At 42.4% G+C, this 16,976-nt stretch overlaps 1 long non-coding RNA gene across 1 annotated transcript in view; it reads left to right on the top strand.

Moving 5' to 3' along the window:
- Positions 1–16,976, top strand: part of LOC126384211 (uncharacterized) — a 56,366-nt gene that overhangs the window by 35,345 nt on the left and 4,045 nt on the right. The window contains exons 2-3 of the long non-coding RNA XR_007569248.1: positions 11,897–12,123; positions 14,195–14,443. This is a non-coding gene — a long non-coding RNA (uncharacterized LOC126384211). The remainder of the gene's footprint in view (positions 1–11,896; positions 12,124–14,194; positions 14,444–16,976) is intronic.

Raw genomic sequence — 16,976 nt, 5'->3', positions numbered from 1 at the left:
ATTGAAGCTGTAGCTGGCAGCTTTAATAAAAAAAAATACCCTTTTGTCATATTTGCTGAAACTGTCACCGTATTCACACAGAAGTGCATGTGACAGATGATCTGTGAAAAATCATATTCCCATCTTGAATTGCTTTTAATGGCCACACAAGGACGACAACAACGAATCAGAGCCAAGGAGTCTGTAACACAGCTGTCAATCATGGCAATCACTGCTTGTGAACTGCAGTCAAACTAGGCACTGATCAAATATGAATCAAAATTCTGTTACTGCATTGCCGATTTGTCACCTCCATGTTATCAGAAACACATATTAGTGTACTGTTTAGCCGTGAAATGAAAAAGTTTGTGACCCGGCTGCCATGTTGGAAACAGTTGAGACAAAACTAAGCACCGGCCACCATCCAGGGCAAGCTTTCTCATTTTACAGCTAAACAGTGCACTAAAATATGTTTATGGAAACATCTGAGGCAAGAGATAGTAAATAACTGAATCTTGATATCTGATTTTATTAGCGCTGCCTAGCTTGGCAGTTTGAGCACAGCTGCGTTAGAGACTCCTCAGCTCTGATTGGCTGATTTCTTCGAGCTGTGGTAGATTTTAACAAATGCCATTAAAGGCAATAGGAGGAGGAATAGGAACATGATATTTTTTGCAAATGATCTGTCTCTTATATTTTGTGATGTGGTGACAGTTTCAGCAAATATGACAAAAAGTTCATAATGTTACCAACTGTAGCTTTAAAGTGCCAAGGGAAAGAAAATGGAAACTTGAACATCTAAAATTCCATGACAACTGGTGATGACGATCACGAGAAGATTATATTAACATATAAATGCGTCATGAGGGGAATTTTATTTGACTTTAGCAACATAAAGAATGTTGGAAGCACCTCGCTTTCGATTAATGAATATGAAGGACCAATATTGTAGTGTTTGCACCCTGAGGTGCTGCTTCTGTCTGTAAAATACCCTCATGCATATTCTATATTCTCTGGCTGTCGTACAAGCACACACAGTAATCATAAGATCTGTGACTCCCTGTAGATGGATGCTCGTGCGATTAGATAGCTACCATGCTACCATCTGGCAAACATCTGGAAGAGGACTGTGTTTTGAGAACACTGTTTTGCTTTTTCCAGCCATAAACCTGATGCAGGAAGAAGTGTTGGAACAACCCAATCAGACCGTAATACGTTATCACTTCTTTACTTATGCAGCTTTGCTGCCCCCGCACTTCAGGTTAAATGCCTTTATGAATTGTTAAATGACAACACTTATAATTACCAGCTTTGTAAATGTTCTGTGCTCAGACTGTATCATAGAGACGTTGATTATATTCGGATGGCACTGCAAGTCACCAGCTTTGCTGTGTTTAGCATATGTGTGTTACTGAGTGTCCATGAGCTCTTACTTGCAACTGCTGTTCCTGCCAAATTATGCCACACTGAAAAAACTGGGACTTTTTGGGCTTGCTGCATTGTAATGTTGGCACTGAGTGCACATAGCCAGACCCATCTTGTGCTGTGCCAGCTCTGGAGAAAGGTCTGTCTGAACCCATCACCATTCCACACGAAGGGAAAAAAGCCTCTCTGGGTTGTTTAAATTTCTTGCTAGCTTCTCAATTTTCGCTCTGCCCAGGATGCAGCAACGGTGCCCTTACAAAATAGAGTTAGGAGGGAACTTGTTTTGGTGGAGAGGAGAGAGTTGGCATTAAAATGGCTAAATCCCTGCCAAAATTAACATCATGCAGGTTGGAGGTTGTTGTTGTGTCACACATAGCGCTGAAACAAAGTGTGGAAATAGGTTTGGCTATGCATGACTAGTTTCACGTAGCGGCGTGGATTTTGAAAACAGCTACATGCAGGGTGCTTGTTACCATGAATGTATAAAGAGACCTGGATACGGTTTTGGAGGCGGGATCTCCTTAATTCCTCAGCAACACATGAAGCCAAAAACATTGCATATGGAATTATGCTAATGATCGGCACTGCTTCCACATCATCGGGCCCATAGAGCAGGCGCATTAGAGACTTCCGCCAGTCGAGCCGGCAACTTCTGGTTTTGAGTGGGGATGAAATGATTTAATCTTGTGGCTCTTCTAGACTTTTGAAATGTTATTGGACTGAATGGGTCAAATTCTGATTGTGAATCGAGTCATTTCATGGGAGTTTTGTTGCTCAAAATAATGTATTCTGCCATTTATAGACGTCACTTCTGCCATATAGCCAAGTCTATGGGGCGCCATGGCATCACGTGAGGAACTCAGAAGTTGTAATTCCATGGTTTGGCCACTATGAGGACTGGCTTCAAAGCCCGGCACACTTCCTGGGGGCCTGCTTGTTACCATCTGAGATAGGCAACAGATGGCAGGCTTCCACAGTCTATATCCTGTGAGCCAGACTATTTTGGTACTGACTGCTTTGCGTTTTTTGAAACTGGTTTATTTGCTTGTTGTTTAGCAACTTACACAACAAATCCATGAATGGCAGACTTGTCTTCTTATTTTTTTTTACCTTAAAGGAATACTTCTCTCCATCTTACAAGCACCCAGATCTCCGCCGAATGACACATTTCACGTCTAGTGGTGGATTTTGGCTGGCTCTCAGGCTGTTGCTTGAAGTACAGATTGTACTTCCTGATTTTAAATGCCTGCCACCATGGACACAAATAGTATAGAAGCAGATCGAAAGAGAAAACCACCCCTCTCTCTCAAACTCAAACCAAACTCCCCCTCCAACCAAAATTCTGCTACTGGATTGTCTATTTCTTGCCTAAAATGTCTTCAAAAACATGTGTTAGTGCACTGTTTGGCTGTAAGACAAGACTTTGTTAACAGGTATCGGGGGTCATACTGTTTCCTGTATTCTAAAAACGGAGGCTGAAAAAAAATGAGATCAAACGGTAAAACTAAGCAGTGCTGATTAAATTTGAATCAAGATTCTGCTCTAAGATTTCTCACCTAAAATGTTTTCAGGACCATCATTAAAGTTTCTTTATGCTTCTGCGTACACTCGACGCAATGTGCACGTAGTTGCTCCGCAGTTGCTGTGTGCCTATCATAGTTCTGGGTCCTGTTGGTCTACGTCACTATGCAATTCCTTGTCAAAGCGCTTGGGGGCGCAGTGTTCTTTTATATACCTACCCTAGACTCTGTGACATCTATGGTCGTTGCTCGTTCATTGTTTGTTTATCTTCGTGCTTTGCTTTAGTCACAGTGAAGATGGCGACCGAGAGAGAAAGACTGTTGCTGGAGCTCGAAGGGATCGACATTGAACAGCAAATGCTCTTATTACAAATGTTACGACAACGACGAAGAGAGAGGCGACTGCGCCGATGGTCTGTATGCCCGTTGAATAGCTCGAGGCAGTGTTGTGGTACTGCAGCAGGAAGTCAAACCTTGCAAAATGCCAGAAATGATGTAGTTTGAAGGCCCAGTCATAGCTCTTGCGGTCTGTTTTGGGTATGCGTTGCCTCGACAAGTGGTTATAATTTTTTGGAGGTACATGTCACGTCTCTGCGTCGGTCGCAGAGGAACGTAACGCCTCAGCAAAGCCTTCTGCGTCGTAGGTACGCAGAAGCATAAACCTTGCTTAAAGCTCACTGTTAACCTGTAGTTCGGGATGATTGGTTGCCAGCCGGCCACCATATTGTTTCCTCTCTCAAAACCGCTAAGGTCACATTACATCACCCACCAGCAGGAGCTTTTATTGGTCATGTGCAGTGAGACACTCCTTTAAGCGCATTAATTGTCTTTCAACTTGTGGACATGACTTTATAATCATGACTTCAGTGTACTCAACTCAAGGACTGTTTACTAGTTTTTTGGTTGTTTGTTTTTACAGATTTTTCAGTCACATATTACAGTGTGGCTCATGGAGTTTGCTCAATTTTCATGGACATTGCTCTACTGAATCTCCATAACAACTGAGCAAACTCCATCCATGAGGAAGACCATGAGACGTGGTTATTACTTTAGAAAAAGCCAGTGTGTTTTTGTAGTTTTTGTAAAACTACTGCCACTGAGATCAAGAATGACCTTTCACCCATGATACAAAATGCTTTTCCGTGTGACGCTTCATCACTCAAACAAGGTTTTCCCTGCTTTAATGCAATAAAATGTCCAAATATGATGAATCTGTTTATTCACCGTGTTTTATTTCTTGAAAACAATCCCCAGTTTTGTCTTTTAATACTGCTAATATTATACACAGTAAATCTCTTTCTGTCAACATTATGAACAGCACATCCCTTGGGATTGCCAGTTGAGCCATAAAATATAATAAAGAGTAACAAACATCTCCGTCGACACGACAGCGGTCATGGGAACCTTGTCTGAAAGCAGCAATTTCCGAACCCTGTAAATGTTTGACGGCTGGCGTGTGGGGGCTTTGTCATCACAGTGAATGGAAAATGTTGTTCTTATCACTGTGTTGGTTAGCCCCAGGCAGTGTAGCATGTGGCATTAATGTGGATGTGTCACCGCATTCACTCAGAGCTCAGTGAGTAATGAGGAACTCCCTAACTGTTAAACGGCTCACAAACAGATTTCATCAAACTTGATTTACTGCTATGCAATTCTTCTTTTTTGTTCCCTTTCCCACACCCTCGTCTTCCCTTTTTTTCTCCCTCCACACCTTACTCACTTCCATTTTCATCTTTCTTTTGCCATCTAAACAAATTAGAGAGCAAATGAGGAGGGTGGAGTGATATGGGTGATGAGGCATGCCAGAATGTCAACAGATGACAAGCAGTGCAGATGGGGGGAGAGAGGGAGAGGAAAAGAAGGAGAAAGAGAGAGAGAGAATGTGATGAAAAGAGAAAAGTATTCCCTGAAAAGCCAGACCTGAAAAGAAATGATTAATGAGGCCAGATGTTAGGCTTCTTTTAGCATGAATCATTGCATTCCCCATGACAAAGCAAAAACTACCCCCCCATTTCCCAAAACATAGACACAGCAGGCAAATTACTTCCCAGACTGTAGACAATAGAGACAAATCCAGTACTTTTCTGGCTTGGGCAACTTTCTCCTTGCCAGGTTAGGACAGTATATTGACTAAATGTTTCAGCCCTTTGTTTCATGCTGACATCACTTTATTCCAATCTATACTCCAATGGAAAAAAAATCAGGGTCTCTTAAATAGATACACTCAGGCAGAACCACTTCAGAGTAGCTTGTTTGCCTGACCAAGCTAATTATGGCACGCGGGCAATCAAGTGGGTATGAATCTGCAGTGCTTCGACGATGATGTGAGAACACAATAGTTCTTTCAGAGGCACATTTACCAGCCACAGAAGCCTGACATCCTTTAAGAAATCAATGCAACTCAGCTGGTGCGCCAGCAGTGTCAGCTTGGCATCTTTGATTGATTGAACATGTAGCGGCAAAATGAATAGCAGAGTGGGATGAGATAAAGCACAGGAAGGAAATTGCTTTTTCTTTGACCAAATTAATCAAATGTAATCTGTATATGGATTAATTTAATACACAATGTAGTTAGCATGCATGTCTCCGTGCACAGGGGCTGATCCTATTCTCATTCCTCGTGTTACTTTCTCAGGCGTGTATAGGCTACTAGCATGCTAATAACATTAGCTTTAAGCTTCAAGTGTGTGTAAACACACATACTCAGATATCTATTGTTTGAAAGAAACGTGCTATTATTGTTACATTAATAATGGGTAACACTTTATAATACAGCCCATGACTTACAGAGTAATTTCTCTACATTCACAGTGTAAGGCCCTATCAGATGGAGCACATTTTAGCAGTCCACCCATTTTTTGTGCCCTCAAATCTACTGTTGTCAATGCAGACATGCGGAAGGCATGCTCAATGGCGAGAGCGATTACCTGCGGTTACCTTGCATGTTGGTGCACTTGCTATGGGTACTATGAGACTATAGTCTCACTCTGAAGTCGTTGAATTCCGGCACTGGGGCAATGATTTGCGGCGTCAGACACCAATGAAAAAAGGTGTCCTTTAACATTGGCATAATAGGCGGCCAGTTTTCGTTATAGATTAATGGCACCTGGCGGTATCAGGGGGTAACGTGGCAGGATAAGGACGAAAGTTAAGGTGGCAAATATCAAAGTGGGTGGGTGAAGGTGTGGTGGATGGGTCCAACAAACACTGACTTTCACCTGAGAGAGCGGTGTTCACGTCCCATAAGATTCTAAAGCCAAACCCTGTTCTTTTTTCCTAAACCTAACCATGTGCTTTTGTGCTTGTTTTGTGTTGATGAAATGTAACCATGTCAATCGTGTACTGACGAGTCTATTTAGAAAGAGACTAATTGCAAACTGCAGAACTTGACACAGTGTCCCGGAACGTCAACAACTAATGCACTCAGGGTACCTTGCATGTTGTATGTAGACGTGGAAAGTCCATGACCAAATGTCAATATGTGATGAGGTCAGAGTGAGAATGTGTTGGTACTATTGCAACATCATCAGTAGGGTAAAACTGACCTGTCTCACAATGCTCTAAACCACACTCACGTTCCCTATTAGCCAATAAGCCTTAAACCAGCTGGTGGCACTCCCTGTGATTTCCACACAGTACATTTGACAAGTTTAAAGATCTTGCCCCTTCCACTTCATGGCGATCACTGAGGGTGAGAATTGTTCGACGTTCCACACTCAACTTTTTGACCGTTACGAGTTCACAATCCAGGTACTCATAGTGCACATCATCTTGCCATCCTCTTCAGTATGAATGTGCTCAAAATAGCAAATGTAAGTCTAGAAGTACCAATTTAAGAGAAATCAATTGTGTCGTCATGTTTCAGCTGTTGTTTTGCCTGGCCTTGTGTTTAGAAGCTGATTCCAGTTTTAATGCTAAGCTAAAGATAGGGATGCTAACAGAGATACAAGGTTGATATCAATCTCTTCATCCTGACCCGCTGAAAAAAAAATAAACAAGTGTATTTTCACTCATTATTGCGTGAGCTTGCTTGGATGCTTGATCCATTTATTACTTATTTATGTGGATTTTTAAGCATTAAGGTGGATATCTTAAACTATTTTAAACTGCACTGTATGTTGTCAAATTATGTTGGTCGTTTGTCCCATTATGTGTTGTTATGCATTGACATTTTTACACAAATTAAGTTAACAGATAAATAAAGTTATTTTGATTTTAACAATTCATTTAAAGGAGCGGTGTGTAGGATTTAGTGGCATCTGGTGGTGAGGACTGCAGATTGCAACCAGCTGAAACTTCTCCAGTGTGCCAAGCATGAACTCCCTGTTAGAATTTCTGCAGCATTAATTGTTTTTTAATGAATGCTTAAAGGTTTTTATAAATAAAACTGATTACTGACTAAACCAGTTTCATATTACAAATCAGTGTTTATCTGCTATACCCTATGTAGATATAAACGGCTCATTCTAAGGCAACGAAAACAAAACAATTCCTATTTTCAGGTTATAATACACAAAAGAAAACACGCTTATTATATTATATTACACTTCTGCCAGTATATCCCCATAAATTCTAAACACTGAACCTTTAAGGACATGAGGAGATTTCCGTCTTATTAGCGAAGGAGGGAAGTTGCTGTGTTTCTCTGTCAGACTCTGCTTCCTCTGCTCAGTCTGGTTGGTTAGGTCGTAACATGGGCTCCATGGTCCTCAGAGGATGTGTTTTGCTAATAACCCGTGAGTAAAATGGGTCAGCCATAAAACATCAGCTGAAACTGTTGTTAACTTCTCATGTCAGAGAGCTCGTTTCAAATCCTAAGTGGAACTCCACCAGCCCAATGCAACCTCCAGCAGTAATAAAACATAAGAGGGACCTAATGCACATAGCCAGAAGGCAGCCGGGCCTCAGTCGTCTCTGCGACTTAGTGTTGAGCCCTCACCAACAGAGGAGGCCATCCATAATTAACCCTGCACTGTCAAGTCAAGGCAGCAGTCATAACATGTCCTCACATGTCAGTCTAACCTTTTTCCCTGCATCATTTTCTCCGCCGTCAACTCATCACCCAGATCTGTCGCTCCCTGCATAAGGACTGCTGTGAGAGAGGGCGAGGGAGAAGGCTTTGATCTGCTGTGTTTCCTTCACAGCGTCTCTCTCAAAGGCTTTGGACAGCAAATGATACTCGGAACAGAGGGAGAAAAATGTGTTTCTCATTTGCTTTTGTTGAGGGTGATTTCTGTGATTTATTCCCTGTTAGTACGGAGTGATTGAGCTATTTGGCCATAGGGTAATCTTTGCTATCAACATCTGTTGTTCTCAGCAGAAAAAACTAAATATATTGTTTCGTGTTCTGCTTCCTTCTCTGTATTCCCCTCTCATCTCTCTAAATCCTAATAAATCTTTGTATGAATAAAGATTTCATTAATGCCGGAGACGGGGAAATGGGCAATTAAAATGTGTGAATCAAAGCAGAGAAAGCGGAGAGGTATGGGGAGCGCAATTGACTGAGTCAAAGGGTCAGGGAGGCTAAGTCAGAGAGAAAGAAGGAACAAGAAAAAGAGCAAGAGGCAGTGATTAAAAAGTGAAAGAAAGAGATTGATTTGCACGTCTTTGACTAGAAAGTGAAATAAGGACCAATCAAATGTATGAGGGAAAGTAAAGTGAGAGAATTGTAAGAGCAAGAGAGCCGAATCAGAGACAGGAGCCATATGGACACAGAGAGAATTATAACGAATGACATTCAAAGACTGATTTGCCTTAAACTGAAATATAGAGAAACAAAACAGAAAGGAGGAAAAATTCATCACAAGGACGAAATTAAAAAGTGATTTTTAACCACAATAGTAGTGTTGCTCTAGGGATGGCAACGACGACTGGGTGGTTTATCACTTTGGGCCAGACTGAAATATGTCAGCAGCTATTGAATGGATTGCCAAATTTTTTTTTACAAGCGCTCATGGTCCACAGACGATGAAGCCCTCTGATTTAGGTGAATTTGAGCTTTGAATTTCATGCTCATCAGCAAATGTTAGCATGCTTGAGGGTCTGCGTCAGTATGGCGTTCCACACATGTGCATTTCCCAATCCACAGTGCATTCCAGTTAGTGGCAGTAATGCACCATAACATTGTCATCTGCCAGTAAAATCAAGAAGAAGAAGAAGCATGTGCACTAGAAAAGAAAATGGCGACCTCATCATGACAGAAAAAATAGATGTGCGACCACCTTACAAGAACAGGACAATAGACGTAGAATAGAGTACACTGGTGCAAGAAAGGAGAAGCATCAAAGAAGAAAAGCATCACCACTACTTTCGGAGCATGCATAGTCAGTGCCCTTGCTATGTGTAGTCCACATGGTCACAAATTTTGGGCTGCACGCAGACGTCCAAATCTACAGACGTGGGCAGATGAAAAGATCTACCCCACCTGGTCCAAAGCGGACCCTCGCAGACATGGAAAGTATAAGGCTTACCTCCTGTAATGCAGTGCAATCTCTTGCACTGCATTTCTTTCATCAGCCTATCTGAAAGAGACACTTTCATTTCCATATTCTAAGACCAGTTGACATCCACTACTGCCGTTGCTGTTAGAAATTGAAATCTTTGTGATGTTATCAAGGTTGAATAGTGATTACCTTGCTGGCACAGAAAGAATTACAGCACAGCACCACAGGTACTTTGTGTCATTGTAACTTGGTTTTGTCCGTATTCATAAAGTTCACCAGCATTCTCTTCTAAGGTCAACTTTATTTGTTGTAACTGTATCTGTCTAAAAACCTCCTCGCTGTACAGTCCTTTCTAATCTGCTGTTAGACATGTCTGAACTAACTTGTTGGCAAAGGTCTGGGGCTTACAGCAAATGGTGTTCGTTAAAGGCTGCTAAAAAAAACAGAAATATCAAATAAACAACAAGAAAAAAAAACTTTTGTAGACATATGAAGCAAGTCACGTACACACGGGTGAGAGAGGCTCTGTTCCAAGACTGGATTTTTAGTTATTAGCATTGTTGAGATTTTGAATGAGGTTTTCGTTCTGTTAGGACAGAACCTAAGGGCTCAAAGCCTCGCTGTGCCTAAGTCCAGCCTCGGAGAGCCGTTAGCCTGGCTGTAGACTCTTAGTCACAGGTACAAGAACACAATCCTCATGCCAATAAATCCTCCCTCATTACCAAATGCCCGGCAGCCAACAGCACAGACGTGGCGAGGACAGAGGTTGGTACAGTGAAAAGTGGGTTAGAGTTCAAAGGGCTGAGGAGGAGAGCAGGCTCGGCTCTGATCTTTGGCAAGGGAGTTAAAAAATTAACATTCACCCTGCACAGCCAGGCTTTACCCCCGCATCTCCTCAAAGACAGGGAGGAGGCTCATACAGTATGCAGAGGGGAGATATGTGCAAGGTATAGATTTGTGGATACATATTTGTTTGTGTGCGTGCTTGTGCTTCGAAACTGAGAGGAGATCATATATGTATGTTTCATGCTGTATGGAGACAAATGATGGAAGGATAGAAAACAGACCATATAGAGTGTATACGGTCTCATTTCCACACTCACCAGCTCCATCAGTGGGATTACTCAAGTCCATTTATCATTCCATATGAGTGTGGCTTGCATGGGTAATTGTAAATTAAGTGGATTACTGTGCAGTATAGTCCCTGAGGGAATTAGAGAATCTCTGAATGGATGCAAAATCCTATCGTACTGTAGCCAGCAGGTCCCACAGCAGCATCAGCACTTTCTGAAGCAATGATATCAGCATGAGCTCCTTTGATTGATACTGATTTAATATCAGCACGGTAGATTTAATGATACTGACTCTCATTATGTTTCAGCTCCCTGAAGTGGGGCCCACGTTTCAAGTGATTGGCACGTTCAGCTGCAAGTGTGCTTAAGAAATAGGTATTTCATGGGATGTACTGTACACCCTTTCGTGGACGGGAATACTTTAACTCTCTTCAGCCAAGACAGAGGTTTTGTCTTTAATCACAAAGTTGGGAAGTGAGTGAGGACAAAGTATATGTAAAGTTGCTCTTTCAGGGCTTTGCGTAAGACGAAATTACGAGACGCATTCTTTTTCCTCCTGGCTTCAGTGGCCTTACACCATCCAAATCCCCCCAAATCAAAATCCACCTCGAATGAATTGCGGTGGAATACAAATGAGCAGGCAGTGGCAGGGATATCTGTTTTAATGAGGACAAAAACCTATCACCACATCTAACCTGAAACGCTTCATTTGCTGCTGCCTGCCAGCCGGGGCTTCCCAGTAGAATTCTGGGGTTAAAATTGTAGAGTTTCAACGCAGTTCGCTCAGGGCCCTGGCAACAAACGATGGCCTCCCTCCCACACCCCCGAACATTTAAACCCAGCTCAGTTTGCCCAAAGCAATCTCGGCTCGGGAGTCGAAAGGTCACCTTAAATAAATAAAGAATGGGGAGATCACTAGGCATCCCACACACGGAGTGAGCAGCACTTTGAAAGGATAGCCAAGGCTACACCATTTAGCATTCAGTAGCCTGAAGCAATCCATGAGGCTGGCAGTCTGAGAACACAAAGTCCAAGTCCAGATTGGCTCCCACTCACTTGCCACAGCTGCATCAGTCACATTGCTCTTTTAGCTAAACTTCTGGTATGTTTTGTCACTGCACTGTTTGCTGTTGTCAGCTATGACAAGAGACAACTGTATGGAATTAATTCATTGCCTCAGGACGAGGCCTGGCCAGTGTTTTGACCAGCATTTCATTACAATATGTTCATATTGCTATCTCTCTAGACCTTTATGCTGCATTCATATGGAGTCAGGCAGACGGACAACACGGTCTAGACAGAATGAGAAAAACAAACTAACAGTCCAGCTGAATGTCAGGATGGCAAAATGATGGTGATATGTGAGGATATGTTGTGATGGTGATGTTGTATTGTTTACAAAGAATGACATAAAATATTCATTCATTCACTATCCGTAACCACTTATCCTTTTCAGGGTAGCAGGGGGCTGGAGCCTATCTCGGCTGTCACTGGGCAGGAGGCGGAGTACATCCTGCGCTGACACACAGAGACAGACAACCATTCACGCTCACATTCACACCTATGGCCAATTTAGAGTGCTGTATCCTGTCTCTGGACTATGGAAGGAGGTCGGAGAACACTAACGCTGGAAGAACATGCAAACTCCACCTGGATTGGAACCTGAAACTCTGTTGCAGTGAGGTGACAGTGCTTACCGCTGCAGCACCGGGCCACCCTGAAATGAAATATATCAAATAAAATTATTTCAAGTCTTTTATTTTACGCAATTTTGCTAGTTATGTCCAGTTTGACTGTGTTTTCTCCTTGTGTGAAGGAGCTATGTATCATCTGGTTGTAAATTCCAGTGCAGAGGAAGTCAAAAAGTTAAAATATTTTAACCTTGGTTGGCAATGCTGTCTACTGTTGCAGGTATTCTCGCCGGTCTCACCTAATATTACTGTCCTGCTTGTCAACTAAAATGACATCTGGTTTGTCATCTATCGCCTTGCCTGATTCTATAGCCCTTTTAAATAGGAATTGTGCAAATTTGCAGGAAAGCCCAATCAGTCTTCTTTCAGCATTGGCAGTATAAAAACAAAATCGGGGAGTGCGGCAAAATGCCGCCTGCCTACTTTTGTTCATACAGAATGTGCCTTTTTCGGGGCAATGGGGGGCGTGAGCAAGTAACAAAACTTGTAGCTCAGCGTGTGACGTGCCCCGAGGGAAGCCGCGGCTGGTCAGTCCTTTGGCGATTCTCTCATAAGTCTGCCCGTTCTTCATCGTTCTCGTCACTTGACGGTTAATGGCCTCTTCGTTTGCGAGGGCAAGGAGGGCGCACAATTCCTTGTCTCCCCAGTTGCTCATCTTTACAGTGTCTGTCAGGTTTGCGTTTCCCTCTTGCTACTAGCTGCTCATTCCTGCTATCAGCTGTTTCCTGTTAGTCCACCGCCAGTGGGTCGCACGTGCAGCATCATCAACAGCCCCTCCTGTGGCAGAAGGCCACCTCGTTCTTTTTAAACCAAAGAATTTCCGCCAATTTGTTTACTCTTACGAGGCGGAAAATTAGGCACGTCAGATCAACTCGCCAATCCGGCTCTGTGTGTCTAAACGCTCGCAGCTTGCCGGCAAAACGGCCCAACATTCGCCGAAAATCTGGCAGTGTAAAAGGGGCTTATGTGATTGCAGCCACGTTCACATGGAGTCAGGCAGACCTTCTGGATGTGAAAGGAAGAAAATCTATTAAATAGCATTTATTATTTCATGTAATCAGTGATTTCCTGATCAAGTTTTTTTTGTCCCAGATCCCGAGCTGAGTCATTTAATATTGAGTATATGCTGATACCGTGTCAATACAGCTGCACAGTGCACACTTCAAGTTATTGAAATCAATCCAATGTGCCGGCTCGTGGCGGAAGGAGTGTGGATTGGAGGAGAGATGGAAAGCTGTAGAGTTGACGAACCTTCATCAGTAAAAACATGTGTGACATCTGACGTAAAACACAGGTTTAATATAGCTCTAGATAGCTGATCCCGAACAATTAAAAAATGCCTTCATCAGCCCCGATACCAATCTTTGAGATTGGAGTAAGACATTCCTCCATCTAATTATTCTAGATGTCCACTAACTGTTCAGGTCGCCTGTGTTTTCTCCTTGTGTGAAGGAGCGAGATAATATCTGATTGTAAATTCTATCGGGGAGGACGATAAAAAGTTAGAAAAGTAACGCTGTATACTGTTACCAGTATTCTCTGCCGTCCTCACCTAATTTTACCATCCTGATCTCGTCCACTAAAATGATATCCAGTTTACCATCTACCTTCTGTCTGATTCCATGTGAACGCAGCATTACCCACTCAAGGTTTGCAGGAATAAGCACTGGGAAACTGCAGCCGGGGTGACAGGAGTAAAAATTGGACATGAACACTTGAAACCTTTGTGTTCTTTCCTGAATCTACCAAATAAAAACAGTATTGTCAGAGAGGAAGGGAGCACACTCCCTGTGAGACCGTGCAGGCGAGATTACACACTACATCAGTGGAACTCTATTCTCAGGTTTTAGGAGGAACTTCACAAGCCTTTAAAAAGTAAACTCAATTGGATTTGCGACTCATTATTCTCACAACATCCACACACACAATAAAATGCTGTCTCAAGTGCATAACCAAGCCAGGTGCATGGACCCAAACACACAAAGCACCACCGAGATACAGTACTTTTGGGCATGAGTGTCTGTGCACACCTTGATACACACACATGCCCTTTGTGTTTGCAGGAGCCCAGCTTGTTACATCATCCAGAGGGGAGTTTATCAGCAACTGATCAGCAGAAGCCTGAAGACTCTCAAAGGCTGTTTTGTCTTCCTCTTGCCTGAAACTCCCTGAACCCACAGATTACCTTCCAGCCATGGGTATTTGTTTACCGTGGCCTGAATTTGCAAGTCTTTATCATGGCTGCCTGCCGTCACTGAGGGGAAGTGCTTTACAGGCAGTGTATCAGTGCCAGGAGGAGAAGAAGCGCACAGGTAATCCAAGTTTTTTATCAAGTCTTACCAAATTTTTGTTTGTTTGTTCAGTCAGGAATAATAACTATGAAAGCGACTGTATTATTTGGTACTGGTTATGATCTTATCATTTAATTTAAATGGCAAATGAGTGATCAGGGGTTACCCATGAATGACTCAATCTGCTGAAACTACCTTATCAATAATAACCAACAGGTAAAAAGAAAGCCAGAACCCAAAATGTGAAAGTGAGGGAATATGTTTGCCCCTCTTGAGTTCAGATGAGGGTCAGAAACAAGATTTTTCGCTTCATAGAAATTAATTTTGAAGGTATACTATGAAGGTATTGTCAGTTATCGTTTGTAAACAGTATCACCAGCAAAAGTGAAAGTGAAAGTTTGCTTTATTTGCATTTTTTCAACCTGGTCTCACGCCCAACTTAAATACCAATAGCATTCCCCAGCGTCAGATACCGACGCATTACGGCAACCTTTAGCGGTGGCATGTGACACACCCGGCGGTGTTATTTTTTGATGCTTCGAGTAACTGCCTGAGAAGAACGAGAAAGTGCACGTAGGGAGGGGAGGCAGGATGAGTCAACAAACTCTTTTCGCCTGTGTCCCGTGTGAAACCAGAAGTCAGTCTAGCTATTTTAATAACAACACCATGTGCTGGTATGTGTAGTGACATATGAAATGCAACGTGATGTTACATTATGTAAGTAACAAACTTACTTATCTTAAACCATGATGTCGTTTTCTAAACTTAGCCAAGTACCTATTTTGCCCAAAACGTAAGGAAGTAAACCTAAAAACCTAAAAAAAAAACTATGTTATAAGTTTTTTTGTTTGTTTTTTTTGTTTTTTTATAAAAAAGGGAGAGTATGCATCTAACAAGCGGAAACCGTTAAATTTCCTGTGAAAACAGAAGTTTACCTCGGAAAGACACAATGCATGTAACAAACATAAATTAACATGCTGTCCATGAGCGTCTAAAACTGACGCAGGAGGGAGAGCGTCACAGTTTTGACACATAAGGCCACTGACCAAGGATCTGCGTTTGAAGTGCTGGAAGAGAAAATTTGTTGGGGGTTTTTTAGCACTGTGTCTATAGTCCCATTTACACTGCCAGATTTTCCGTGAATGTTGGGCCGTTTTGCCGGCAAGCTGCGAGCGTTTAGACACACAGAACCGAATTGGCGAGTTGATCCGAGGTGCCCAATTTTCCGTCTCGTAGGGTAGACATATTGGTGGAACCTTTTTGGTTTAAACAGACCGAGGCGGCCTTCCGCCACGGGAGGGGCTGTTGATGACTGAGCAGCTAGTACTAGTGCCAAGAGGGAAACGCAAACCTGACAGACACTGTAAAGATGAGCAACTGGGGAGACAAGGAATTGCGCACCCTCCTTGCCCTCGCAAATGAAGAGGCCATTAACCGTCAGATGACGGGGACGGTGAAGAACCGGCCGACTTATGAAAGAATCCCTGAAGGACTGACCAGCTGCGGCTTCCCTCCCACGTCACTGTTTACGTCACATGCTGAGCTACACGTTTTGTTTCTTGCTCACGCCCCCCCATTGCCCCAAAAAAGGCACATTCTGTATAAACAAAAGTAGGTAGGCGGCATTTTGCTGCACTCCCCGATTTTGTTTTTATAATGCCAATGCTGAAAGAAGACTGATTGGGCTTTCCTGCAAATTTGCACAATTCCTATTTAAAAAGAGCTCATGATTTTTGTAGCTTTCTCTTGGATGCATGCTGCTTATGGTCTGGCAGCTGGTCGCTACCTTTTATGAAGTCCCAAACTCACCTGTGCGCGGTGTCCTGGAACCTCCCATACAGAGCAAAATAAAAAGAAAATCAGAAAATCCAGGCAGAGGGCTGAGTCTCTGCAGGTTAAGACACCACCACACCTCCAGTGGGTCATAAGTGATAAATGAGAGGGATTACTTTTGTATGAGTCTGTGCATGCTTTTCCTGAAAATCCTGCATTGTATTCTTGTATGAAGAAACAAAAGAGAAAATATGAGGCTATACCTTTAGGTAAAAACAAATGACATAAAAACCTGGATGTATTATATTGCAACAGTGCTTTTTATGTTCTCTCAAATATGATGATAGACATGGAAAACATCTCATTACTTTTACACTGCGGTAGCCACACAATCTGTGCCACTCATTTATCACCGTTGTATTCAAGTCACAGAGCTGAGCCTCTGATTTTCAAAAAAGATAAAAGCCAAATATTAGCATGTTACTCTGTATGAAAAAATACAAGATTGGACAATAATAATAATAATAATAAACTTTATTTATATAGCCCTTTTCAAACCAGCATAGGAAAAAGAGGCTCAATATAGAAAACTGGTTAAAACTCTTCTTTTTATTGCACAGCAGACAGAATATTTTTTTCATCCAGATGGTTCGTAGAGTCTTTGAGGAGTCTGGAAATACCTTCAAAACAGCAGTAACTGTTGTCAGATGACCTTCTGGGTTTTTTCAAAGCTCACTGAGAATTTATTTTTCTGTAACTGTAATGCTTAGCTGTGTGCCTC

Source organism: Epinephelus moara, chromosome 22, assembly GCF_006386435.1.
Source record: "Epinephelus moara isolate mb chromosome 22, YSFRI_EMoa_1.0, whole genome shotgun sequence".
In the NCBI taxonomy this organism is placed as follows: Eukaryota; Metazoa; Chordata; class Actinopteri; order Perciformes; family Serranidae; genus Epinephelus; species Epinephelus moara.
The sequence above is the reverse complement of the archived record's forward strand: the minus strand, read 5'-3'. Positions and strand labels throughout refer to the sequence as shown.